At 38.8% G+C, this 27425-nt stretch overlaps 1 protein-coding gene across 3 annotated transcripts in view; it reads left to right on the top strand.

The window, feature by feature from the left end:
• Nucleotides 1–27425, top strand: part of Kcnq5 (potassium voltage-gated channel subfamily Q member 5) — a 516987-nt gene that overhangs the window by 1735 nt on the left and 487827 nt on the right. The gene's annotated exons all lie outside the window — the stretch shown is intronic.

The following is a 27425-nucleotide window of genomic DNA, read 5'->3' as shown; positions in this document are numbered from 1 at the left end:
GCGCGCCCGCCCGGAAACACGCCTGGCCACCATCACAGCTGTCACCAACGGAAAATCTGTCAGTGCATGTAGTCCTTGCAACAGAAAGGTGGCCTGAGTCTAGGAGTGCTAGCGGGCTATGCAAGCTCTGCTCCACTTAGCTGCAGCAGCAAGTGGGGAACCGTGGGTTCGGGAACATGGCCCACAGTGCCACGGCAGAGACTCAAGGGGTCAGTTCTGACCTGGATCAAGCAGTGGGTTCAGTTGGCATTTATGGCACTGAGACAAAGTGGTGTGTGTGTGTGTGTGTGTGTGTGTGTGTGTGTGTAGGTAGGTGTGTGTGTGTGTGCGCACGCGCGTGCATGTGTTAAGTAAGCCTTGCCATCTAGCAGAGAAGGCTTAATGAGAAAATGATTGGAAGCAAATGTTTATTTTTCCCTTAGGCGTTAAAAACCTTTCAGTGGCTTTAAAGTTTACTACTGTTTTTCCCACAACGTCCATTCATTCGATCTCCTGTTAGAGTTAGGTTTATCTGGACGATTTACAGTCGTCTTTATGCCGGTACACCCTGTCTAATTCACTGTTTTTGAAGAACGCTCGTCTTTTTACACCCTCCGCGTCCCTCCCTTCCTTATGTTAAAGCGAAATATATTAGCCTTCGGAGACCTTCAGAGAAAGTTGCAGGCACATGCTGACTGATTCCTTGTTTCTTACTTAGTAAAATATGTTTGGGGCACACAAAAAAATTCCTTCAGAGATGAAGCATGCCATCCTATACTTATCCTTCCCCTGGAATGAAGAATTGGCACCAACCCAGGAAACTTAAAAAATAATACTAACCGGAGAGAAGGGACTGGTTTTGTAAATAGGCGAACCTGAAATATGACCAGGTAGAACTCAGGAAATTGGTTGTGTCTGCACGCTGGGGCCCTGGTGTCTGGAAATTTTTACGGTTCCAGATTGATGTGAACATGTAAGATTAGGCGGACTATTCCCGTCAGCTTTCTATGTTTGCAAGGCACCCACAGGGAATGTTGTTTTGTATCGTCATTGCACCCAAAAGTGTAAGTCCTATCCGTTGTTGATGGAAGAGTCGCACGGATTTAGACGTAATTAATGACAAGGAAACACCACTGACACTTGTTAAGATCATCTCCTTGGGTTGATATGCAATTAATCTAGTACTTAATGAGCCTAATAAATTATTTTGATCTGTCTGAATATACTGAAAATTTTAGCAACGATGATGCTTAACTTGCAGGAAATGTCCACAGTATGGATGATGATATTTTTAGAACATGCTCAAAATAGTCATGACTTTGAGTTTTAAATATGATGTAATACATTGCATTTTTTTCTGGGTAAACTACGTGTTATGGATTCAGAAACACAACCACCATTGTTGAACATATTGATGTCTCCTAAGCATTGTTTATGAATGAATGAACATTTCTCAAGATACAATATTTTCTTTCTGGTATCTGGTTGTTAAGTCGGTTATATGGGCTTCTGGGACTTCAACAAATGGCTGTTTTAAAAGGTTCTAGTTTTAAGCTTTTGCCTGTTAGCCAGCTTTATCAGTGAATTAGGTGGTAAATAGTATGTAAATTAAGTGCTTGCCAGCACAGTGTTGCTAATATAAAGTTCTCCAAAATGCTTCTAAGAGCCTTGCAGCTGTAGGGTTGGAGCATTTCAGCTACATAGTGATGCAAGATCTACGTTAGCATGCAATCAGAGTGGACAGAGTCAGCTTCTAGGAAGATGGCACACAACCACTGCAGAGTCCGGGCAAAGAGGGGTAATTACTACTTATGACTTTAAATGAGGTTTTGAATAGCCGAATTTACACATTAAATTAATAAAGCAAAGTTACTTTGAGCTGTAAGCCTAATAAGACCTTTACAGGAAACTATAAGAAAATAATTTCTAGTGAGGTGTAACTAACTAATGCCCTGCCAGCCTGGGAATCCTCAAATCTTACTTTAATAACGGATTTTGTAGCGTATTAAGGTCCATGCCAAGAACAAGTACACTGTGATTAATGAGGCGCTTCAGGGATGAATTTACTTGGTTAGCCCAGTGTTTCCACTGCCAAGAAATGAGAGAACTATGTTTAATATTATACTTCAGGTAAAGAGAAAATTTCTGTTAAAATATGTGAAAATAATTATTATAATGATATTTTAATGGTCTGAATGTGATCTTACGAGTATATATCCCCAACTACTGGTAAGGATGCTGGCAAGAACAGAGGTGACCTGCTTCAGGTGACTTCTTCCTCTGAATTTGTGGGCCTTAGGTGATCCAGGCACTTCCTTCTCTTTCGGAATCCCCTGGCAGCAGTGTGCTCTGTCTTCAGCTGTGACACAATTAACTAGATGAGCTCTTAAAATAGGAGATGATTTCTTTGAGTTGTTTGTTTCTTCTAAATTGCCCTTCTTTGGGGGGAAATTTACAAGAATTATGGTGGTTGCAGGAGTTCGTGATAGGGTCCCTAAGGTAAATATGTGTCACTATGGCAAACGTGGTCAGTCCTGAGGACTCTCAGAGGAAGCGCTGTGAGATGCATCCATGCCGACATATCCGTCTAGCATCACATTGCACAGTGTCTTCGACTGATTTAGTACTGTGGATGAGAATTCATAAATACTTTAAACTAGACTATTCCACCAAAGCTAGGGACCCTGGAGACATCTTTCCCCTCCCCTGCCCCCAAATGACCATTAAATTTTGCTCATTTGATTTGAAATATTTTTCCAGATATATCTCTTTCTGTCATTTGCTGCTTTCTCTGCCCTTCCAGTTTCTCCCAACCTATCCTCTACTGGCTGGCCATCTTCCTTCTATTTCCAACCTTGTAGCTGCCACCCTGACACAAGTATTATTAATAAAAACTAAATATGATTATATCATTCATAGACTTCCCCATTTATGCATATTTGAACTTCTGAGGAATGTGATGATTTCCAAGTTAATGAGTCAAAGCCCTCTGATTTCAAGGAGAAAAGGCATTTGGGTGAGTGTAAGCCTTTCAACAAGTGTGAAATGATGCTATCAGTATGATGACAGAAGAGATAAGTCACAAAGCTTCATGCAAAAGAGCAGACAGTATGGCTGAGATCAGAAAAGCCAGAAGTCTTCAAAGGGGAAATCAGACATGGGCTGAGTTTGGACAATTAACTAAGCTATTTCAGAACAGAGCAAATGAGCGATCTTGATAGAGACAATAACTTTAGTGAAAATGTGGGGTTGTAACTGTAAGGATTTTAAGAGAAGGGGAACTGTGGTTGGTATGTAAAATGAATAAACAAAAAAGTCTTGCAGGATGAATCCATTTTCAAAAAAAGGATAAGGGGGGCATGCACCTAATTTTAAGTAGTCTATGATGATGGTCATGGAACCTTGTCTTTGTCCTATAGACTGAAGTGGTTAATGAATGGTAGAAATCAAGAGGATACATCTTAGTTTGGAAAATGAGTTGGGAGAGGGAATTTAAAATAGAGTTAGGATGACCTGTAATTTTCAGGAGGTAACAATTTTAGAAAATTTCCATTCTTTCCTACTATATATTTTTTTCTTATCAATTTCACCCTGAAAATGTCTGTTGGTTCTCTGTGTGCTGGGCTGGGAGAGATGATTGCATAAGGAACTAAGGGAGTAACTGTGGGGATAAAAAGAGATTCACCCAGCAATGTTACTTTTTCTTCTAAAATTCATTCTTTGAGACATTTGAACAATATATTTTTATTATACCCACTCCCTATTTCCCCCTCCAGCTCCTCTCAAATCTCCTCCCACTTTCCCATCTTAGCTTCATATCTTGTTCTTTAATAACCCACGAAGTCCAGTTCATGTTGCCTGTTTGCCATCGGTGTAGGGCTATCCACTGGCATGTGCACAACCTAAGGAGGGGCAAGACCCCTAAACAAAATGTTTCCTCACCTACCGGCCATCAGCTGACAATGGCTCTTCAGCTGGGGTGGGGCTTTGCGAACTCATCGTGATCCATGATGGAACATTATCTGTTTTGATCTTGTACAGGCAACCACCGCTGATGTGAGTCTGTCATGTCTGGAAGGTGCTATCTCATGGTGTAATAGGTTCTCCTAACCCCTGGCCCTTAGAATTTCTGTGCACCCTCTTACTTGATGGTCCATACCTTTGATGGGTAAGGGGAGAGGTGTGATACACATGTTCCATTTAGGGCTGAGTACTCCAGGCATTTGTTTTTTAAAAAAAATATTAGAGATACAGAATTGATTGCACGTTTTCACTTATCTCAGGGGCCAATGGAGATGATTCCAGCCTGCGATTTGGGAAATAGAAGTATCATTCAGTAATTTATGTGGCAAATCGTGAAGACTCAAGTTCACAGGAATATAAAGAGTTCAAATTTGTTCAAGTAGAATGTCAGATGTGCTTAGTTATTTGGGCGACAATTGGAAGGCCTGGGAACAGGAATCCAGCTTAAGTCTTGTCTCATGAGCTTTAGGTCAGCAACCCCTAGTATTTCAAGCGCATAGAAGTCACACAGGAAAATGCTTTGAGGGAATCAATTCACTGAAAAAAAATCTTGAGGTTAATAGAAATGTCTTGATCCTATACCTAGATTATGAAATCTTTATCAGCTTGTGACAATTAGAACAATGAATAAAAATCAGCGAAAAGTGAAAAGGGTGGATGAGTAAGAATCTGAAGATAGACCCAGAACACTGATGGAATAATCCAGAGGCTCAGAAACTGATGAAACTTTACTAGATTTCTTCTGAATGATGCTCCTGAAGAACAAGGTCTTTGTTACCAAAGCATATGTGGAATGTCTCAGGTCAAAGTATATTTTATTATATCTAAGTATGATTAGGAATTATGTAAATTAGGCTCCAGGTTCCTTGGAACGGTTCATGAGAACCTCATGTCACCTTTGTGACTTAATTATAGCCCTCCCCAAGTCCCCATCGCCCTGATTACTAACTAGCCTTGCTTGCCCACGTTGTCCCGTGTCTCATGACTATTCTATTGTTCATGCTATGCTGTCTATTTTTCCCATGTAGTGTACCCTGACTTTTCAACACATGCTTTCAATTTTCATTGTCTCTTCAAATTGCAATACAAAAGTCGCTTTGTAGGCACATTTCCAGGCAGTTGGTATGGATGAGGTAGGTACCAGTTTTCTTAGATTTCATTGCATTCTGGAAGGCAATGAATAATAGATCATGGTGTTTCATTTATCTTTGTGGTAGTGGTGTCTTCTTGCCCCAGACCTTTAGTATGGGAGAAAACTTCCCTTGCAGAAAGTCTACTTAATTCAGAATCTCATTTATTTAACAAAGTCTTAGGTATCTCATTGGGCCGTGTTAATTGCTAACTGGAGGAGTGAAGGAGTGGTTTTCTTTGGAAGTCCTCCATGCAGAAATTTCAAGTAGGCCAAAGCTGAAAGAAATACCAGGTCTTTGCAATTTTCTTGGAGATGCTAATGCCTCAGAAGATGACGGTTTGACCTCTACCTTTTCTAAGTAACTGATGTGGAGCAATCATTTGACCCTTTGGGTTTCTGACTCTTCATCTATGCATGGCCATAATAGTGTCTGCCACCCAAGTAAAATGGCACAATAGAATGATTCTAAAATATTATCCCAGAAGAAACAAAGTATTTGGAATACAAAGTTATCTTGTATTTTAATCATTTCCCTTCTCATCTCTGAGCTGGAATGTAGCGATATTTCAGTTATAATTTTAATAAAGAAAGCTTGCCTGAAGGTCAGAAAGTAAGACAGCCCAACTGGTCAGCCTTACAGACCAGGCAGTGGTGACACACATCTTTAATCGCAGTAGCCACACTGGTTTGCCATAGAAACCAGGCGGTAGTGGTGCATGCCTTTAATCCCATAACTAGAGAGGAATATAAAATGGGAGGAGACAACTCTCACACACAGTCTCATTTGAGATTCCTGGAGGCAGGAGGAGGTAGAGGTAAGAGCCAGTGGCTGTTTGTTTTGTTTTTCTGACCTTCGGGTTGAACCCCAATTTCTGTCTCTGGGTTTTTATTAATCATACTACATAGATAATTACCTCCTAATCTATGGCTATACCTTCACGCCCTACTCCTCAAGTTCTATATGCCCTACCATAGCTAAAGGCACCTTTCCAACATTTAGCACAACAGTCCTCTGATTGGAGAAGGACTCTGGTCCTTGCCTCTCCCCACTCCATGTGCTTAGAACTCCAATCCCGCTCCTGGGTCACTAATACCCAGAACTCTTTTTTGCACAGCTGTAGTCCATGTGTGCATCTTAGTACATTTACTGACATGCCAACTCTCCAGACCATACTAGTTCCCCTTTGGTCGATGGAATTTTACTCTACTGTTTGCTTTCTGTATCGGATGTCATTAGACCTAATTAATTGCTTATTATTTGCATAAGAATTCTATTCCAAATTAAGTCTGTATCTAATCTATAGAAACTGATGCTTACATTTTGTTTAAAAGGCATTCATTAAAAAAATACTTATTTCCCTTAGGTGCAGAGGGGTTCAATTTATTCTGCTTTATATTCAGCTAATATAGTAATATAATATATACCATTGCAAATCAGTCTATTTTTTAAAAATATAAATAAATACTTTCGTACTTGAAAAATGTTAAAATTGTTCATATATCAACATTGGTAATAGGATGGCATAAAAGAAACAAAAATATGAGAACAGTGTTTCAAAGTGGAATAGAGTCGTGGTGCAAGAAGCACTATAAACAAGGAAGACAGCCAGAAGCCTTTTGATAATTGCTTGCAAAGGAGTAATGCCAATATTAATTTTTAATTGCAAATGGCTATTTTGGCAGATGAAAATGCCGGCAGAGCATGTTTTGCCCTAACCCAGTGGTGTGAAAGTAGTAGAAGCCAAAACATTGACTAGCCACCGTCCAGTTATACAGGAGGACGTGTCCATGCTTGCACTTTAGTTTTCATTTTTTTCCAAGGATTTATAAGTGTACTCTTCAACATTCTATCTGGTTGCAAAATGGGAGGCAGATCGGCATGTAACTTCGCTTTTTTTTGCATTATTAGTAAAATTCTTTGAACGAGTTTCAGAGATTCCTAGTGATTCTTTTAACATTTTTTTGCATGACTTTGTCAGAAGAGTGAGTTTCCTAAGTGTTTGCTAATTCAGTAGTTCTCAAGTTTGAAAATAATTTTTACTATTCTATTAGGTATATGTGTTTGCTAGTCTACACACATCGCTAAGCTCACAACATCGACACACACTGCATTCATCATCAGAGAGTTTACCTTTCATCTGTTACCCCAGTGAAAGCCAAACGAGTCAAGTGAACAAAAAAGAAAGAAAAAAGAAAGAAAAATGCTAAATTCATTCAGTTATATAAGATTAGCTGGTAATTTTAACTGTACGTGAAGAGATATGACTTTTACAAACACAGTCATATTGGACATTATCCCCTTAGTAATATTTATAAGGCTATTCTAGACTGTTTCTTCTTGACTCCAGGGTAGGATGATCTTCTATTACTGTCATATTAAAGTTCATGTGTCCTTGTCTGTAACCATACATCCAGTTTCTCATGTAACTTAAAGCCACAGAAGTTAATGTATTCAATGCTAGTTATTCCACAAAGTGGATATGACAGAAGTACATGATTGAGTTCAAATTCAACCTCAGTTTTGCTCCTACTGATTTGATAGCCACGAGGAAGTTGCTTTCTTAATTTCTTAATACCAGCTTTCTTAATTTGTGAAATAGGAACAGGATATATTAAATTATAATATTAGAGTTACAGGTGTGAACTGTGTATGTTTATATAAAATATTTAAAATATGTATACTTCCATTAATGTGTTGACTGCTTTTGAAACTGTTAATACAATTGGGGTAATATGGTAGAAGGCTCTATTTCCATTCTAAAATTCTAGGATTTTAAAAAGTATTACCACCTATTGGTTAATCTTTGAAACAGATAGAACTAAGGCAGGCAATAATGACCTCCCTATTTTTTCTTCTCTTCTTTCCCTCCTTTCTTTCTTCCTTCCTTTCTTGATTTTCTAATGGAGTCTCCTGATGTGGTCCAGATGATGGCCTCCACATCTGTATCAAGCTCAGGCTGGTTCCTGAGTCCTGGGATTACAAGCATGCACCAGAACACGCAAATATCACTAGCTCTCATTTTAGTGTACTTCTTGGCCAAAGCTACAAATAATGGCTTGAAAGAGGCCAAAAGCAGAGATGGTTATCTTTGAAACTGTTAGTCAGTTAGGATACAGTCTGGGGAAATGATGCAGGAAAGAAAGAAAAATATGGTTCTCGAGTGAAATGGCATTTTTCAATTATCAAATTGTAGAAGATAAAGAGAGAGAGATTTGTTATTTCTGGTAATTGGATTGGGTCGTTATATAGATAGTGAGGCCATTAACTGAGACCAGGACTTCAGGTGGCACAACAAGCTGAGGTATGTAAACGGTGATATGGCCAGTGGACTCAGTCTGGTCTCTCCTCAGCCAAATTCACACTGGGCTCTGTGAGCAGCTCTACTTGAGGCCGATACAGATGCTATGGTGCACACAACCTTTCCTCTGAGTGGTCAGCCTTCAGTGACCCCCTGAACATCCTGATCACAGGACAGTTTCAGGTCCTTCCTTCTCTCTCAGTGAAGCCTAACTCTACGGTACACACTGGAGACAACGTGACCCTGTTGTGTAAGACAGCAGACACAGTGGACACTTTCATTCTGTCCAAGGAAGGAGCAGCACACTAACCCCAGCGACTAAAACCAAAGCCCCAAGTTCAGGAGTCCCAGGCAGAATTCTCCATGAGTACTGTGACCTCTGACCTCTCAGGCACATACAGGTGCTATGGTTCTCAATACTCATCTCTCTACCTGTTGTCATAAGCCAGTGCCCCTGTGGAGCTCACTATCTCAGCCTCAGAGAAACGGGATGACACAGTGGAAAATCTCATCAGGATGGGGTTTGCTGTCATGATCCTCATAGTCCTTGGGATTCTGGTCTTTGAGGCTTGGGGCAGCCAGAGACAAAGCCAATGTGCAGTTCAGATGTAACCAAAAGAGAAAGAAGTAAATATTTCATGGATACACACCATGTGAAATAAATCTAATGATCCAGGGAAAAAAAATGAGATTAACTATGGAGATACTGAGCTTTTGGTGCTGGTGGAATTCCTAATAGTGTGTTTATAGTAGTAGCTCGCAGATACTGCTTTAAAATATTGGAGATAAAATCACAAGGAAGGCAGTAAAGAAAAAGTTAGTAGGCCATGATGGATACCTGGATAATGCCTGCAATTAAGGGTAGACGAGGAAATAGGGAATGGAATAAAGTAATAACAAGATGTAGGGGGAACAGACTAAACATTGGTAAGTAGCATTTAACTTAAAAATATCTACTGCCTCTCCCCGCCCTGCTCTTCTCCCCTTCTCCCTTCCCTTCTATAACCACTAATAAATATCCAACCTCAAAAAAAAATATCTACTGCATACTCTGTCCTAGTCATTAGGAGTTTCTATATGCAAGAAATCATCTATAATCTAGCACCAGAAATCCTCATTTTCCTTATAACTAGGAGGTTAATATATGTCCTTAAAATGCATGTTAATCGCAGGAGAACCTCTGACTTGGAATAATAAAATTATGTATGTCTGTTTCAATTCCCCAAATGCTGAGGTCACAGAAGTAGAAGAGTTACAATAATGATTCTTGCAGACCCCATTTAAAACTTTCAACATATGTTCCTGAACTCAGAAGTGACTGCTCCTACGCGTGCACGTGTTGGCAAATGTTGGCAAGTATAAGAAATGGAGTTTATTGCCGGGCGGTGGTGGCGCATGCCTTTAATCCCAGCACTCGGGAGGCAGAGGCAGGCGGATCTCTGTGAGTTCGAGACCAGCCTGGTCTACAAGAGCTAGTTCCAGGACAGGCTCCAAAACCACAGAGAAATCCTGCCTCGAAAAACCAAAAAAAAGAAAGTAAAAAAAAGAAATGGAGTTTATTGACAGGATCCAGTTTGACAGTAATGAATACCAAATGGATATTCAAGTATTTAGAAGAAAGCTATGCCTCTTCTTGAGGTTCAGGCCCAGCAAGGAATCAGAACAAGGAGGATTATAATATTCCCACTGAATTCAGCCACTATATGTAACATGGTCCTAATTTATTCTCACACTGAGATGCTGCTGCAGTCCTTCTAATGGTAGAACAGTACAACATTAGGGAAGTAACCCAGCTGTTGTGTTTCTGCTGATCATGTTGACTTCTAGATTGATGTAGGCTACCAGTTGGGTGTGACCATGCTCAGTAGCCCCTCATGCTTGCCTCTCTCTTTGAAGAATGTTGTCATCACCCCACTGAAATAGGAAGTGCTATTTTCACAGCATCTCTACCAAGAAAAATTCCCTTACATAGTTCCCAAGCTATTGCATACAGGGTTGAACCTGATGAGTTTCTTCACAAATTCCTGTCTTTAAACTAGTTAGGTCATGCCGCTGAGAACTGTTTTTTCCAAGCTCATGGATATGGAGGTTTTTTTTTTTTTTTTTTAGGCTTTTGGACTGGAAGGAGATAATAAAAATAAGTTTATAGATAGCATTAGGTGAAGTTATGTAGAACATTATAAATAAAAATAGTCAAGACACTATCACACTATGCTGAAGAAAAGATACTATCCTTTTAATCAAATGATAGTTAACACAATTCAACAATGTTATCAAAGAAGTCATAGAATTTTTCCCTCTATAAAAGAATAAGCAGATATTAGTCTCTTTTTCCCCCTTTTCTCATTTGTTGTTTCCAATTCCTTTTCAGTGCTGTAATCTTAATATAGATTTCCAAAAACGTGTCCTAGGACATTGAAGAGACTTCTTCACAGCCATCTATTGTGTCTTGTTACATTTGCTTCAAGGACCACATGGCAAGCCAGCAAATTAGTTATCATGACTAAGGGTCAACAGGAGCACTGCATCTGCGGACATGATAAAAGGGAGAATAGGGAGATGTCGGAGGAAGACGTGGAGCCCTTTTTCCTTAATTAGCTGCTCACAAGCAAAGGGAATGACAGAATCAAGTGCTCAAGATTCCAACCACGTATGACCATTCCCAAGTAGTAATTATGTGTTTGCCTTTATGTAGAGATGGATGTACAGGCTTATCTGAGCTTTGGGGAGAATTAGCATTTGACAGTAAAGATGTGTTAAATGAAGAGATAGTGAAGGGGCTGGGTAACGAGTGCGCAGTGAGAAAACTGGCCTTTCAGGAGATTATAGGACAGAGGGAAAAAGAAAAAACCAAAAACTACAGCCATGCCGCGGCACCCATAAGAGGGCAAGTCCCAAAGACTGTTAAAGTATGGCAAAGAAGAAAAATAACATTGTATACGTAAAACTATACAAAGCAGCAGTAAAGTACAAAGCTGGTCCCAAGAAACCAGTGGGCAAGTCAGGCATCTTGGAGCCAATACAGTAGTTTCTGCAACACCATGTGTTAGGGGGACATCCAGTTTCACAGTAAATACACTCAATGCCCTGGATGAAAACAACAGAGCAAGGAAGTTGTGAAAGGGCACCTCAATTAGCATCTCCAAAAACACCCGAAAGTAAGGAGTCTCCTGAAGTATAATGTGTAACTAGGAAGCAAACCTCAGGAAAGGGAGCAGTGTAGAACTTTCTTTGCCAGTAGAAAATCTGGTGGGAACATAAATTCCCAATCGGCAAGAGAGAAGTTAATAAGTGCCAAGTACTCTAAAGAGCTTGAGATAAGTCACTGGACACTGTTGCGAGGGTGACAGAGAAGAGACAGAACAGGCCATGAAACCAGCAACTAAATAGGTGCAGAGAGGCAGGAGAATGGTACATTAGGAAGCAACAGGGCAAAGTGAAACCTTGAATTTCTTCAAGAAGTGCTAGGTCTGTCCAAAATCACATGGAAAGTCTGTCCTAATAAAAGACATTGGAGTAATTGAAATGAACAAGATACCAGAAAGAGAGAGAATTGAAATTGCAGTTAATACATGTTTGCTGTGATTAAAAGAATTAAAACTAATTAAATAAAAAGAATGAAAAGTGGGTGTTGCAATGTTGGGAGATGTAACAAGACGACATCACGGGCTAATAAATGACTCTCTGTCTTTCTCTCCTCTCAGTGTGTGTATGTGTCTGTGTGTGTGTGTCTGTATATTCACACACTTATGGTTAAATAACATTAAGTTCATAATCAATACTATTGAAGCTTAAAGTACCTCATGTATTTTCTCCATAAGGCACATCACAACCCTCTCTGGTTTAGGAACATTTGGTAGTTCTTTAGCCTTGTTCAGCATTAACTGAACATGTACAGTAGGAGACCTGAATTGTGCGCTGTCCCTTACATACCTACAGAATGACGTTAAAAAAATAATACCTTACTGAGTCTATGGACTATAAATGAACATTCAAATATTGAATCTGTAAATACTAAAGATTAACAATGCATACATTGTTAATGCAAACCGCGTGTGTTTCTGTTCATCAGTATGTTTAAAAAATGTGCGCATCATAAATACCTTCTTATTCCCAGTCTCCTGTCTTTCTGTCTCCTATCATCTTCTTTATCCGTTCTTAGAGGAAACTCTGTGTATTCTGCGAGGTGCTAGAGACAAAGTTTCATTTGAACCAAAGTCACTACAGTGATTGCCCTCTTAAATTCTTGGAGACTTAGTTTGTATAATTTTTCAGATGAAGATTGTTTTAGAATGACTAGCACCATGCCTCTGAGAACATGAGTTCTTAGAGTAAGTAATTTCTACCAAATCATGTTTTCCTGTCTTCTAAAACTCAAGGATGCAGGGATTGAGGTCACTTTATGTCTTTAATACTCTCGTTTAAACTATTCTAGCAGGTTGTCAGAATTAAAACAATAAGTGGGCAACAAGCAACATCACTGATTCCGTAACTATGAAGTGAAGCATTAGCCATTGTCTACGGTTCTCTTTGGGTAGACCTCCTGTACCTGGGCTCACTGTTTTTACTCTGTAGTAGCAAATGAGTGGTTAGTTTCTTAGATTGGTCCCCACTGACTTCATGATAAGTGCCACCAAGAGCTGTTGGCCACCATCTTACCCAGGATATTTATAATCAAAAGCATCCATTTCTGGCCCAGCATGATTGGTTTCTTGGAATATTTTTGAAATCTTGACGTTTTGAACATGCTATTTCAGCAAACCAACGAGTTTAAACTTTTGTATCGTATTTCATTCCTGCAAATATAACAGTACTGTCTTCTTTTATTGAAAGGAAACCTGAGGAGAAAGTACTTCTGGCTTCCCTAAAATTCTCACACATACCCAACCCCAGTTAATGTAGTGATTTTCTCTTCCCTTTGGGTAACTTCTATGATGTGGTTCAGCCTTGGTTAAAATAAAGCTCAGGCTAAGCTAACAATGTAGGAAGACGACATATAAGACATGTCCATATTTAATTACAGACTAGATACATCAGTGTTAATGTCTTCCACAGACAGTTCGGTGTGCTCTGTAGTTGTATTTGGGACAGCAGTGCATCCTTCTAGGTCTTCTTAAATATCGAGAATACTGTCTTTTACATATGTTTGTATGCGTGTATACATATAAAATCAAAATGTGTGAAAACACCCCTTCGTTTCAAAACATAAACTAGGTTTGTGTGAATAACTTCAGCAACAAATGGTGAGTTTATTTTAAGAGTAAATTTCATAAATATATGTACCTCTAAAAATAAAAGTAGTAAAAGTTCTAAAACGTTTATTTCCTTCACTAAATATGACAGTTGTGTTCAAGTCGAACAGCTTGTAGCTATTGGTGATCTCATGCCTAAAGAACCATAGAGATTTTGAAAAAGGTTTGTGTGCATCTGTGTGTGTGTTTTATATATACACTTTACTGCTGTTTCTGTACACAGATTATCCAGGAAGAGACCTTTTATGAAGAGAAGCTGTGCACAGATGCATGTCTTCTACGAACCTAGATTTGCTGGAGTTTGGGATGTCATCTACCTAGGACAGAGTTCTCTTAGACTGATTTATTATTAGTTACTTCATTATAAGGTGGCTCTATTGCCCAAAGACAAGTGCACACCCTGGGCATGTTCTCATTATACATCACCATCCGTCTACATCCATGAGTACTAAGATACAAGTCACTATTGTTTTTATTACATTTTAAGGGGTTCATCTTATTTACCAACCCTACAAAACCTTCAAATAACTTAGAATCATCAAAGCTATGAGAATGGTCTTGCTTTTTTTTCTCCTATAGGCAGAACTATAAGCAGAATAAAATCATCAAGAGAAGCTGTCTTAGTAAAGCTAAGCACAGAACAACAGGGCTAGAGTCAAGTCCTGCAGATCTGAAGGCCACTGCAAACAATTTTTATGGGAACACCAATGATTCACATTTATTCTTGTATGATCCATGATGTTCTCATGCTACACTCACGTAATTGAGTAATTCCAAGAGGGAACTCAAGTTCAAATTGCTGAAAGCATTTGCTATGCGGCCCAGTGTTTTCTCTTGTGTGTCCTTGTCCTGTAGGCAGGCGGCTATGGAGACTTGCCTGGTGAGGCAGTTATCCCTAGAGTTGAAGTAGAAAGGATCTCACCGTTTAATGTGAGTGGGAAAGAACAAACAAGTATAAAGTAAACAGAAAAGAAAGTCAGTAGACAGAGGAGGATAGAGCTGACCTAGAGTAGAAAGAAAATTAGAAAGACAATGCCTTAGGATGAGTGAGAAAGAGAGAGAGTGAGGGTTGGGGCAGAATCTGAGACTCAGAGACTCAAAAGTGTCCTTACCAAGCCTTCTCATTGGCTGAAAGTCAGGTACCCCACAGGCGTGTTTACAAGCACCCCTCTCCATCTATAGGAAGCAAGCAGTTCCTTCTTTGTGGAGAGAATGGAATGCAAATTTATGTGTCCATAACGTGCCAAATTTATTTTCTTATTTCAAAGTTCCCAATGGGAGTCCTTCTCTGCCATTAGATATCAGTATTGATAGTAATCATTAAAAAAGAAAAACAATAGGGATGAAATGACATTCCATGTAGTAGACGAGGGTGGTGCAGTAGAGAACTTCAAAGTAATATTGATCACAACTATGTCACGCTTTATGAAATTGGCTGCCATTGAAACTATTTCATTTATTCACTTCATAAATATGGAAGATCTACTAAGTACATAAAACCTGTGAATGTTCATATGACAAAGCCTACACGCAGGGAATGGAAATGACATCATAAGGAGGTTGAGACACGTACAACTACCACACAGAGAAAACTGCAGCAATTGAGTTAAATGGATGTTGATAACAGACATGATGATGCGAGCCCAATGGCATGGCAGCCACCAGGGACACTGTGTTGGAGAGGCTTTTTTTTTTCTCATTGTAAAAGTTGTAGTGCTATTTATGAGAGAAAAGTGTTACTTCTCATCAATGTAGATGGGAGAGCGTCATGGTGTTTCAGGCAGATGGCAAATGAGACCTTCTTAGAATACCCACACCAATGTTCATGGAACAAAGCTCACAAGGAAAATGACAGGTGAGGAATGGACAGTGTCATACAGTAAATGCCATGTGGTAGTAGAGTTGGATAACCTAGAACTATTTAATCAATATTGACAGCTCTGAAACTTAATGTTGAATCTAAACTATATGCGTGCAGGCAGGCGTGCATGCCCAACACATGATTGTAACCTCAGTTCTCAGGAGGCTGGATTGAGAAGCTTTAGGGTATAGTGCCAGTCTTGACTTTATAACAACAAACTTTCCCAAAACAAAAAAGAGGTGAAATATGGAATGAACTTTTACAGTATGAAAAAACTATACAGTATTCAAAACCAATGAAACCGATATTCATAGATTACCTAGCATGTGTGTATTTGGAAAACATTTTTTAGTATTTAGCATTGATAATCGGTATCTGCAAGTATAGCTTTAGGGTGATAGAATTGGGAAAGCATATGTATTGGTTTCAAATTAATCGAATGTAATCTTTAGAATAAAATCGATCCAAAGGAGGAACAGAAGGAGAGAGAGCACGAGCAAGGAACTCAGGACCGCAAGGGGTGCACCCACACACTGAGGCAATGGGGATGTTCTATCGGGAACTCACCAAGGCCAGCTGGCCGGGGTCTGAAAAAGCATGGGACAAAACCGGACTCGCTGAACATAGCGGACAATGAGGACTACTGAGAACTGAAGAACAATGGCAATGGGTTTTTGATCCTATTGCACGTAATGGCTTTGTGGGAGCCTAGGTAGTTTGGATGCTCACCTTAATAGACCTGGATGGAGGTGGGTGGTCCTTGGACCTCCCACAGGGCAGGGAAACCTGATTGCTCTTTGGGCTGAGGAGGGAGGAAGACTTGATTGGGGGGGGAATGGGAGGTGGTGGTGGGGAAGAGGCAGAAATCTTTAATAATTAAATAAATTAATAAATAAATTAATTAATTAAAAAAAATTGAATCTGAGTAAACACAACAAAATGAGTCTTTATGTCTGGGGGCATATGTGGACATTTATTTTATTTTTTCACACCCTTTATGTTTCAAATACTTCTAAAGAGGGGAAAAACAAGGACAAAGTATGTTTGTTTGTATGGAGACAATCCCCCAAAGGGGGACATTTTCCTGAACTAAGTCTCAGTTTTATTTCTGAGACTCCTGTGTTTTTAGTGTGTGCTGGATCACATTAGTCACCTGAGAAAAATGAGTTTTTAAAAATATGTTCAAGACATGACTTTCTTTGAGCAAAATGAGTTTTAATAAAATTAAGGCATGACTTCCTTTGGCCAGACTAATGAACAGTGGTTGGAGAGGTCTGTGTTTGGGCACTGACCTTGTTCTGTTCACAGATGGGCAGCAGAAGAACAGCGCTGGAAATGAGTGGCATATTGGTCATGAATACTTAGTGTGGATTAAGGGCTAAGTTCCCAAATATTTTTGGCTCTTAGCTGTTTGCACAATGTGGTGCAAAGTAAAGCAAAATTGAACCATGCCCTTAAAAACACATGCACACGTGTGAACATACACATGATCGTATACATTTCCAAGAGTTCCTATATCATGAGAACCAAAATCATGAATAGACATATTGTCTTGTCCTCCTGTGAGTAGAGATCCTTGAGGATTGAATGGCCCTTTTACAGGGGTCACCTAAGACCATTGGGAAACACAGATTTTTACATAATAGTTTATAAAAGTATCAAAGTTACAGTTATGGAGTAGCAACAAAAATATTTTTATGCTTGGCGGGTGTTCACCACAACATGAGGAACTGTATTAAAGCATCAGAGTCTTAGGAAGGCTGAGAACCACTGATTGGAGGAGATTGTTTAAATCCCCAGGGGAGACAGCTACTGGTGTAATGTCTGTGAATATATTCAGCCATGGTTGCTGCTGTCCCAATGAAGAATTTGTGTGACTCAAGGAGTCTATAAGTTTGTTGATATTGTTTATGAAAGTCAATTTTGGAGCATAAGTGACAGAAATATACAGTCCACTCTTGATTACTTTTTTTTAATGTTTCTTTCATGCTTAGGGGATGAAACTTTGGGCACAGAAAACCCATCTACCCGTTACTTATGTGCAATAATTTAGGGTGGTGTGAATCACCTGAAGCATTTTATGTGAAAAAAAGAAACCCAGTCAGATGACAAGTAAGTTCTTGGCATTGAACCCTGACCACCAGCACAGACTATGACTAAGGAATGACACTTTCGTATAAAGTCACGAACACTGTGAACCTCATACTTCTTACTCACAAAGAGGCAAGTGGACATGAGACCCAAGAGTTTGCTTCACCGAGTGAGTAAATACTGCATTGACTGACAACCATGGGGAGATAATACAACCCTATTGCCATTGCTGTGGTTATTCTCCTGTCTATACCTATATCTATCACACACACACACACACATATACATTTGAGGTTTAAGGGCTCAATACCTTTTTAAATACTAAATCATTTTCAGTTATCTCTCACAAACATATGAACAAATACAGATTTTCGGTCTAATCAGACAATTGAAATCCTCTTATGTGGGATAGAAGCTAAAGTTTTTTTTTTGATTTCTTTCTATCATCTAATCTGTATTATATCATTCAACCTGTAATTGACAATCTAATAATTTAGCTTAACCATATTTTGTTCCTCTAGCCAACTAACTTAAGTATACAAAAATGGTAACTCACAGATAGCTAGGTTAAAACAATTTAAGTAGGTGTGATACCAACATAGATTTTAAAACCCTGCCAAATCAAGTGTAGTGCAAAAAAAAAATAATAATAAAATAAAAGTGCTGCAAATACCTTAAAATGTGGTTTTCAAGCTGACTTTCAGATCAGGCCCAGATTTATATAGCTGTATAAAAAGTAGGAAAAGGAAAGTAGAAATTGCAGAATATCTTCAAACCGGTTTAAGCATCTTAACACTTTATTGTTTTCTCTGCTAAAAGACTAAATGAATGCAGTTAACTCTGGGGAAAAATCCATTTTAAAGAGAAAATACTTCAAATTCTTACCTTTGTAGAAGAAAAGGAAAAAGGAGCACTATCTTAGAAGTTAGGGGAGAAGGTCTCTGTGTCCTCTAAGACAGTGCAGAGTGTTTATGCCTTCTTGTCCCTCTGTATGTACTAGAAATTAGTTCCAGAATCCCCATAGATAACTAAATATTATTGTCATATTCCATAGTGTTTGTATTTAACCTACACATTCTATGAATATACCTTAAATTACCATGAAATTACTTATAATATCAATACAATGTCAGTATTGTATAAATAGTTGTTCTGCTCTATTATTTAAAGGTTAATGTCTATGAAGAGATTACATATTTAATACAGACACAGTTTCTTTTCACACATTTCAATACTTGAATCCATCACCCATGCGGAAACCACATTATAGGTTATATCTCATTTCTTTTTTAAAACCCAGCATACAGATACACAGTGGGAGTAAGTGATATGAAGACGAAGCCATTAGTTTATGTCTTCAAGTAGTTTCAATCATGAGGGAGAAACCTTGGCATGCACACAGTCTGGCATGGCCTTCGAGGTGCCACGAAAACGCAATGTGCAGGAGCTAGTCCCACGGGGATGTGGTGAAAGACAACAGGCAGCCGAATTGAGTACATATGAAGGGAGAAAGAACTGAAACAGAGACCAAAGGCAAAAGAGAACTTACCAAATGTATTGGCGAGTTGTAAATTTATTTTCTGTATGGCGGTGGCGGAATTAGGGAGATTTCAGCTTTCTTAGTCTTCTCATACCTATTCATCTATGTAACGTAGCTGCCACTTAAGGCGGTGTAGTTACCCCATTAGCTTTTAATCTCTACTATAAAATCTTCAAGAGAGAAAATACTCCATTCATCCCCGTTCTCTAACACCTAGCACAAGACCAAATGGCTGCTGGGTACAAAATAAATGCTGTTTCAGTTGAACAGGGAGAACAGAAGAACGGATGGATGAATGGATGTAAAGATGAATGGAGAGATACTTCGACAGACAGCACAGAGCGATGGATAGATCTTCTGTATTTAGAAAGTCATACACTCGGGCAATGGCTGCTCCACTGGAAAAACCAACGCGGGAAGAAAAATGCAATACACAGGGTGTGGTAGAATGTAAAAATATTTTTACTAGAAATACACTTGGACTGCATTATAAATTGGAAATTATTTCCACCTATGTCTGGCCCTTCCAAAACTTCACATTCACGAACACACTAATATACTTATTAAATTCTTGGACTAAATCTTGTTTGCTTTAGAAGTCTATTCTTTCATTAAGGTGACAGTTTTTTAGCTAGCAATGAAATCTTCCAGTTAAAATACTAATGTTGCAATGTGTACCTCAATTACCTGAAAATAAACTGCCTATTCCACTGGAAAAAAATCTAAATTCGGTTAACCCCTTTAAAGTGGTGTTGCATATCAAAGAGTACACCTTCAAACTACCAATGGAGGAAAAATAAAATCGTCCTGGAGACGCAAGCAGACCAAGCAGACAGCTGGAATTTTGGGGAAATGTCTGTGGCATTTGAGTTTATTTTTAAGGGAGAGTAAAAATTTTCCATTAAATTTTATAATGCAATAACATTTAAAAAACTTACACTCAATAAGCACATTTATAATGTTGATGTAAAACTCAAATTATATTTTATTCATGAATTACAGATTTCTTCTCTGCTGGAGCAAGCAACATTTTATAAGTTGTTTCCATTCCCTTCAGCACCTCCTCCTTTTGCCTCAATGTCCACACTCACACTCATACCTGTTTTTACATTTTTATGAGGTCCCCATGTGTAAGCAATCATATAAGATGTATGAATTAAGAAACACATCAAACAATCTCTGGTAAATTAAAAGAAACCAAACTTTCTATAATGCGTAGGTAACTTTGAAAGCCCTTGAGACAGAAGCGGTGTGGGGGCGCTCTGTAGCTTCCTGTCTTTCTCAGTTAGATGATTCTGAAGGTGAAGACGTTTTAATTGCGTGCTTCCTTAGAAGAGTGGGATATTAATTCCTCTGAATCATTCTCTCCAGCTTTGAGCCCCATTCTCATTTTCGTGAAATTCTTTCCCCTCGCCTCCCTCTAGTTTCTAGTCGCTCCCCCCTTCTTGCCTTTCTCAGAAAGTCAATTATTGCTCAGTGATAATCTCCTGGATTAGGGGAAGCTTAAATTAGACACCGGTCTCTCTTTGTACTATTCCTATGCTTTCGTACTAGAGTTTCCCCACATCTTTCAGACTTATCAATACCCTGTCTCAGTCCAGCTCTTCTTCCAGACTGGCCACTGCCACGGACTGGAAGGTGGCAGCCACTTTTGCTGATAGCGATTGAGTTTTGTTCCTGTTTGGAACACAGATCTGGTGGTGTTGTGGAGGAGTGAACAGTCAATCCCCAAAACGAATTCAGTTTCTCCTCGTGAGTTAGTGGAGTGTAATTCTGAACAAGGAGACTGGTGAGGTGACCCAGCTGGTAAAGCTGCTTGTTGCCCGGCCTGGGGCCTTAAGTTCTAGCACCCCTGAATTAAAATATTCTTAAGGAGGAAAACTTTAGGTGTTTGTATCCTCACAACATCCAGATATGGTCTTGATCTCAGCTGTTGTTTTTATTCCCAATCACAGGTATTCCCCAGAATGATAGCCACAGGAACACTTGTTTGCTGTACATTTTCTATGCCACTACAGAGGCTCTAACTTCCTGTACAAAGAGAGCAGTGCCCCTTGGGTATTAATTTCCGTGTTTCAGCTGCCACCTTTTCTGAATCTTCCGTGTCTTAGCCTGTGTGTGCTGTTTCATAACCAACCTGCAGGCTGTCAGGATCAGTGAGGTGAGCCGTTTTCCTGCTAGTCTTAGAAACACCGGATGATGCTCTCCTCCAAATTCCACTTTATTATTACGAAATCTTTTACCTGAAAGGGTCCATATTTTGGGAGCAGACTTTTCTTCGCTGTCTATAATTTTCATCACTTGCATTTTACCTTTATTTCTAAACGTGAAATTCTGGCGTATGTAGTGAATTTTCTCTCATTGCTACTCAGAGAGGAGCAGGACCAGGGAGAGGATGACATACAAAAGCAGAAGCAAAACAATGCTCTTTTCTGTTGTTTTAAACATTTTGGCAACATTTGGTAACAGAATTATTTTGTAGTTGTAACAATTAATTTAGTAAAAATAATTATTTGTAATTATTTTACGGGGATCAGTCCCTGAATATATGCTTGCAAACATAGCATTTTATTTTGAAAGTGAAAATGTATAAAAATAACATTCTTATTGCCTATTGTATACACAAAACATTATAGTCTCCCACTAGACATTCTGATTTATCAAAGCAGTTTCATTTTAATTCTTCTCCAAAGCATCTATCTCTAGAGATTTCTTACAGAAATTGTTCTAAAAAAATCAAAGTATAGATACCATGTATTTAATTCTGTTATTAAAACATAAACAAACATCAGATAATTTCACATGCAGTCAAAAATATTCAGAAGACTCTTTTCACTTATAAAGTGAAAATCTTCATGACAAAACACTTTGAAACTTAATATAAATGATTCATATAGAATTCAGTGACATCTCTGGTATGTGACAAACATTTAGTGAATACTTCTAATTGTGCCCAAGTTCATGGGCAGAGTTCTGGATAAGGGTCTCATGACTTGTGTTTAAATACTTAAATATATGTGTGTGCCTGACTGAATTTACATCTACACAGGAGTCCACATAGAACTCCAGTTGTGAGCCACCACGTGGGAGCTGAGAATTGAACCTGATTCCTCTGTAAGAGAAGCAAGTTCTTTTAACCCCATAGCCATTTCTTCAGTCTCAAGAGCAATTAATGTTTGAACAGGCGTAAACAGAAAGGGAATAACTGGTGATGACTTAATGGTATTTAAGATCATGCAGTGTAAGAATAGAAATGAAAGGAAGTTGGGGTTCAAGGAATGGTGAGAGTTTGGGGGTCCAGGAAGGCAGTACTAACTTGTGTTTGGGTTATCTGGAATTTGAAGTGACAGAAAGTCATTGTAGTGGAATTGTGCCACCGTTGTCTCATGGATTAAAATAGAACTTCGATGTTGCTTACTTTTCAAAACATTTTCACTGTGGGCCGACTGTGTTCCAGATACACAAGTAAGAAACACAGGACAGGTGTAAGTGAGTTCTCAAGCCTGCTTCCTGAGGGAAATTTAAGCTTAAGAAAACAAGAAAGTAAAGAAGTCTCCAAGGAAGCAACAAAGGAGGCTTAAAGAATACCAAACACATGCTGCATTAGGCAAAGTGAAAATGCCAAATAACTGTAGCTGTTGAGGAAAAATACTTCCATAAGAGCGGAATGTGTGATTTAGAGATTAGAATCCTTCAGATAGCAGAGGTCACAGCAGATTATTTTTTGCTTGTATTTATCTGTCACTGTTCTGCATCAAAAATCATTCCATAAGCCTTCTTCTTAGTATGTTATTTTTCATAAAATGTATAGCAGTAGTGAATTAATGACTCATGTAAATATAATTTTCCTAAATACTAATTAGACATGCCTAAGTATAAAAAATTCTTAGTTCTTCACTTTTTAAAAAATTTCTAGCAAATCAGGTACATTTTTGAGAAGCAATGCTGACTTTCTTTTGATTCTTGTTATATTTAGTAGATAGAATCTGTTTTAATTTTAAGGAAAAGAAAACTTGGTTCCTTCTGTGGTGACTTTCTGTGAACAAAAGGGAGAAGATGGGTAAAATGTCAAACATAGACTGTGATATGCTTTCAAGCCTTACAACTCAAACTTCAGCCTCTCACAGAGACCTCAGATATCACAAGATTTAGTTCAAATACACAATTAGTTCTTGACTGTTCTGCTTTCACTTTGTCACATGTGTGTTCTGCAAACCAAGCTTGCAGTCTTCAAATGCAAAGGCACAATTATGTAAACAGCAGCAATGGCCTGTTGTCATTATGAGATGACTCCAAAGGTCTGTGAGGATCCCTCAGAGACAGAGAGAGAGAGAGAGACAGAGAGAGAGAGACAGAGAGAGAGAGAGACAGAGAGAGAGAGAGACAGAAACAGAGAGACAGTGAGACAGAGAGAGACATGTGATTGAGAGGGCAAGGCATTACTCCTGGAGAAAGTGGGATAGGGGAGGAATGAAGAGAGGTTATAAGGAATTGAGTGTTGCTATCTTGCCAAGCAGCAGGGGGAGTGAGCTAGAAGGTTGTAAGATTAGTTATGGTGTTAGTAAGAAATTAATTATGCCCTTAACTGGAGAAAATGTCCAGAGATTAGGACAAGTAGTAAAGAGTAAATGCAAGCCCTGCTGAAAAAAAATTCTGATTGTTTTAGAGAAAGATACAGAACCATGAATAGGTGTGGGTAGGGGAACAGTAATTTAGAATACTGAGATGCACCCATGCATGGTGTCTTCTAGAATGGAGACAAATTGGAATTGTATAAACTGGCTGGGATCTATTGTTCCAGCCAATAGTTAACAAATGAATCAAGATGCAATGACAAGGAAAGAATCTGTCTACACATCTTCCAGAAATGCAAATGTCTGGAAATGTTCCACATACCCAAAACTCTGTGTTTTACATTTCCATATTTTCCTCATTGATAACTAGCAGAAGAGCTATAGTGTGGTTTGCAAAGGTAGCCTCAGATGTAGGGATCTACTTTGGTTGTGTGTTCATGGTGCCGGTTCATCTTTGTCAGGCAACCAGAATGGATGAAACCTCACCTTTCATCTTGGAGAGGGACACAACCAAATTTCATTGGTGATAGAAGATCCCAACAGTATGATGCTGTGAAATGGCTACTGCAGGAATTTCATAGGCTTCATAATTGCTCTGGGAAGGTGCCCCTGTCCTCATTTGTTACACCTTGCACAATGTGTTGTCAACCTCTGGGCTCAGTCCCAACTATGTCACTCCGTGGTGTTCTGTTAGGAGCCACAGGTATGCTTGCGAGCATCCTTTAAATACAACTTTCCTACTCAATCAGAAATAGAAAATATTGCATTTACTTTCTGTGTTCTGTTAATCTATGACATTGTGTTAATATCCAATGCCCTTAATTATAATGAGCTAAATAATCATGAAGTAAAATTGTCCGTTGATCATTCCCTGCCTTACTTTTCCTTCCTTTGGTCTAATAACAACTAGGTTTAGAATTCTAGGTGTATGAATCTGGTAATTATTCATAGATCCAGTTTTCTGTGATGATGTTTCAGGAAGATTTCTCCAGCACACAAATGTGTATGGAGACCTCACATCACTGACTTTTATAGAGTTTGGTCTGAAGCTCATCATTTCTACTCACCATGTTCCTCAGGATGAGTTGACTGTGCTACTAGGTTTGCTTATGGTTGTTAATGTTTAACAGAAACACAAGCTTTCACAGTTCTTACTTAATGTCTTCTAAAATCAGTCTCCCGATTAGCTCATTTAGTTAATAAATGAGGCTGTGGTTTTTGTTTTGTTTGGTTTTGCAGTGAAATAGATGAGCAATATAATGTTCTTCCCGATTAAACTTGTTATTTTTAGTACTTCTGAAGATTTTGGTTTTTTTCTCTCATGGACTGTTCAGGCCTAAGGGAAGGAACAAGGTCTGGTTGACTTCAGTGGTTCCTGGTACACACTCAGGAAATTTACTAGAATTTCAAGATTTTCCAGGACTATAAAAATTCTTCTTCACGTTAAAGCCTTGCACACAGCAATTCATAGCTTAATTCACACCCTACCATTCCAGTTTTCTATAGCCTCTTCTGTCTATTTCTTACAGTGTTACCATTTTAATGCATCTTATAAAGCAGTATTAGTGTGTTTACGCTCCCAAATCTATCCCCTTTCAGGTACTCTCATAATTTCACTTTCTCTCTTGGGAATGTCCTTAGAATTTAACACGAGTCAGTCACATTAAAGTATAAGTGGACACCAAATTTTCCCTAGTGTTTGCCTGTTAATTCATTACTTAAATTCAAATGAATTCCAGCTATGATTTCTTTACTCTGGGCATCGGCAGACTTCTTGGAAGTCTCCAGATCCTTTTCTTTTGTGCTCAGAAATGATGGGGTTACAAGTAGCATTTCCAAAAGGCTGTTTGAAAAGAACAAACGCCCATGGAAGACCCTTTGGAAATAAAGTTTGTCTTAAAGTTAAGATACATTTATTTTTGTCAATTTAAATGGTAAATTCTGCAGTTGAAGGCAGGTCTATTTTAAAAATAAAAATATGTGGACAGGATTGAGGGCTGAAGATGGGGAGAAAAGTCCATAAATGAGTGGATGCCATCGTATTTCCCTCCCTCTTCTAGTGTGCTGTGTGTCATGAGAGTTTTTAAATTCTTTCAATTGGAATATGACCTCCTTTTATCTAAAGTCCATCCCTGCAATCCTCAGACCCAGTGACTGCTGGATTTCTTACTTCCACAGTGCCTTGGGAGGTGTATGGTAGAACGTGTGTACATTTCTCCCTTTACAGGTTTGTCTCTTAGCTTGTTTTCTCCAGGCTCAGATTTTGTCTTTTTAATCATTATTTTTTCCTTTATTTTTTGTGTGTATGCGTGTTTTGCCTGCAGGAGTCTTTATAGTACATGCATTAATACCTGACTAGGTCAGGAGAGGTAACTGGATATCCTGGACCTTGAGTGACCGGCAGTTGTGAGCTGCCCCGCCAGTGCTGGAAATTGAAACCTGAAGCCTTTAAAAGAGCACTAGAGTTCTTGACCTCTGCGCCATCTCTCCAGGCCCTGTGTTTTCCTTCTTATTCCCAGTGTCAAGGGATGGGCTGACTGAATAAAGACTGTTAGTAGAGCTAGCTACATGTTGATTTGAAAAGTTAAAGGAGTTTTGTGTGTGTGTGTGTGTGTGTGTGTGTGTGTGTTTGACTCATACAACTAAGCAACGAATAGTGTGTCCTGGATCAACAGTTGAGATCTGTGAACTAAACTGCTCTCCTTCCTGAGTGGTGGCCACTTCCTCTATCACAGATGTATATCACATTTATTAAGCAGTTCTTAAAACATGAGTATTTATAGTAGCCTGTGGCTTCAATGACTGAAATATATACACTTCTGAGTGTGTTATACCCTCAGCACTTACTCAGATAGTTTAAGGGTTTAAGAAACACCATTTGGAAGATAGTTAGTTAACTTTAAGGTTAACTGTGCATTTTGAGTAGCTTCCTTTAAAATTGCTGTCTCATACTGGAACTGCATCTGTACAATATAATTTAATCAATAGCAATTCTCAGTCAGAACTTTCCTCCTGTTTATCCAACGACTGTTTTGAACTCTCCAAGAGTTTTCTTGTTTTGAGACAGGGTCTCACTGTGTCGCCCGATCATTTTGGAACTCACTATTGCAAAGCAAGCTGGGCTTGCACTTATTCACAGAAGTCTTCCTTTGTCGCCTGCCTTTGCCTCCCACTGCTGGTGTCGAAAGTGTGCTCCACCACACCCAGCCTCCAAGGATTTTCGATTACTCTCTTTTTGAATGTGTACAAGCCTAAATTCCTGCTTTCCTCATTTCAGATCTAACTACATAATGGTACCCATCTTAAATATCTTGCAATCCAAACTTCTTCCTTTCTCGTACTCACAAATGTAAAAATCTTGAGAGAATAAAATGTTCTCATTTTAGTTTATCTCTGCTAATATAACAAAATACCGCAGGCTGGATAATTTATCAACACAAAAAATATTTCCCTCATGTTCTGAAAGTTAGGATAACTAAAATCAAGTTTCCAACAACTCTGAGTTCCTGTCTGATTCTAAGGTGATATTCTGGTGAGAACAGAAACTGCTCACAGTGTGGAGCAAACAGGGAGTCACAAAAGGACTAGGGTGCTCTCTTTTTAGCCTCTTCTTCGAGGACATTAATAGCATCTTTTTCTTTTTGCTGCTGAAAATTGCATCCAGGACCTTGGAC

This window comes from Chionomys nivalis, chromosome 19 (genome assembly GCF_950005125.1).
Source record: "Chionomys nivalis chromosome 19, mChiNiv1.1, whole genome shotgun sequence".
Taxonomy (NCBI): domain Eukaryota; kingdom Metazoa; phylum Chordata; class Mammalia; order Rodentia; family Cricetidae; genus Chionomys; species Chionomys nivalis.
Note: the sequence above shows the minus strand (reverse complement) of the source record. Positions and strands in the feature narration are given on the sequence as shown.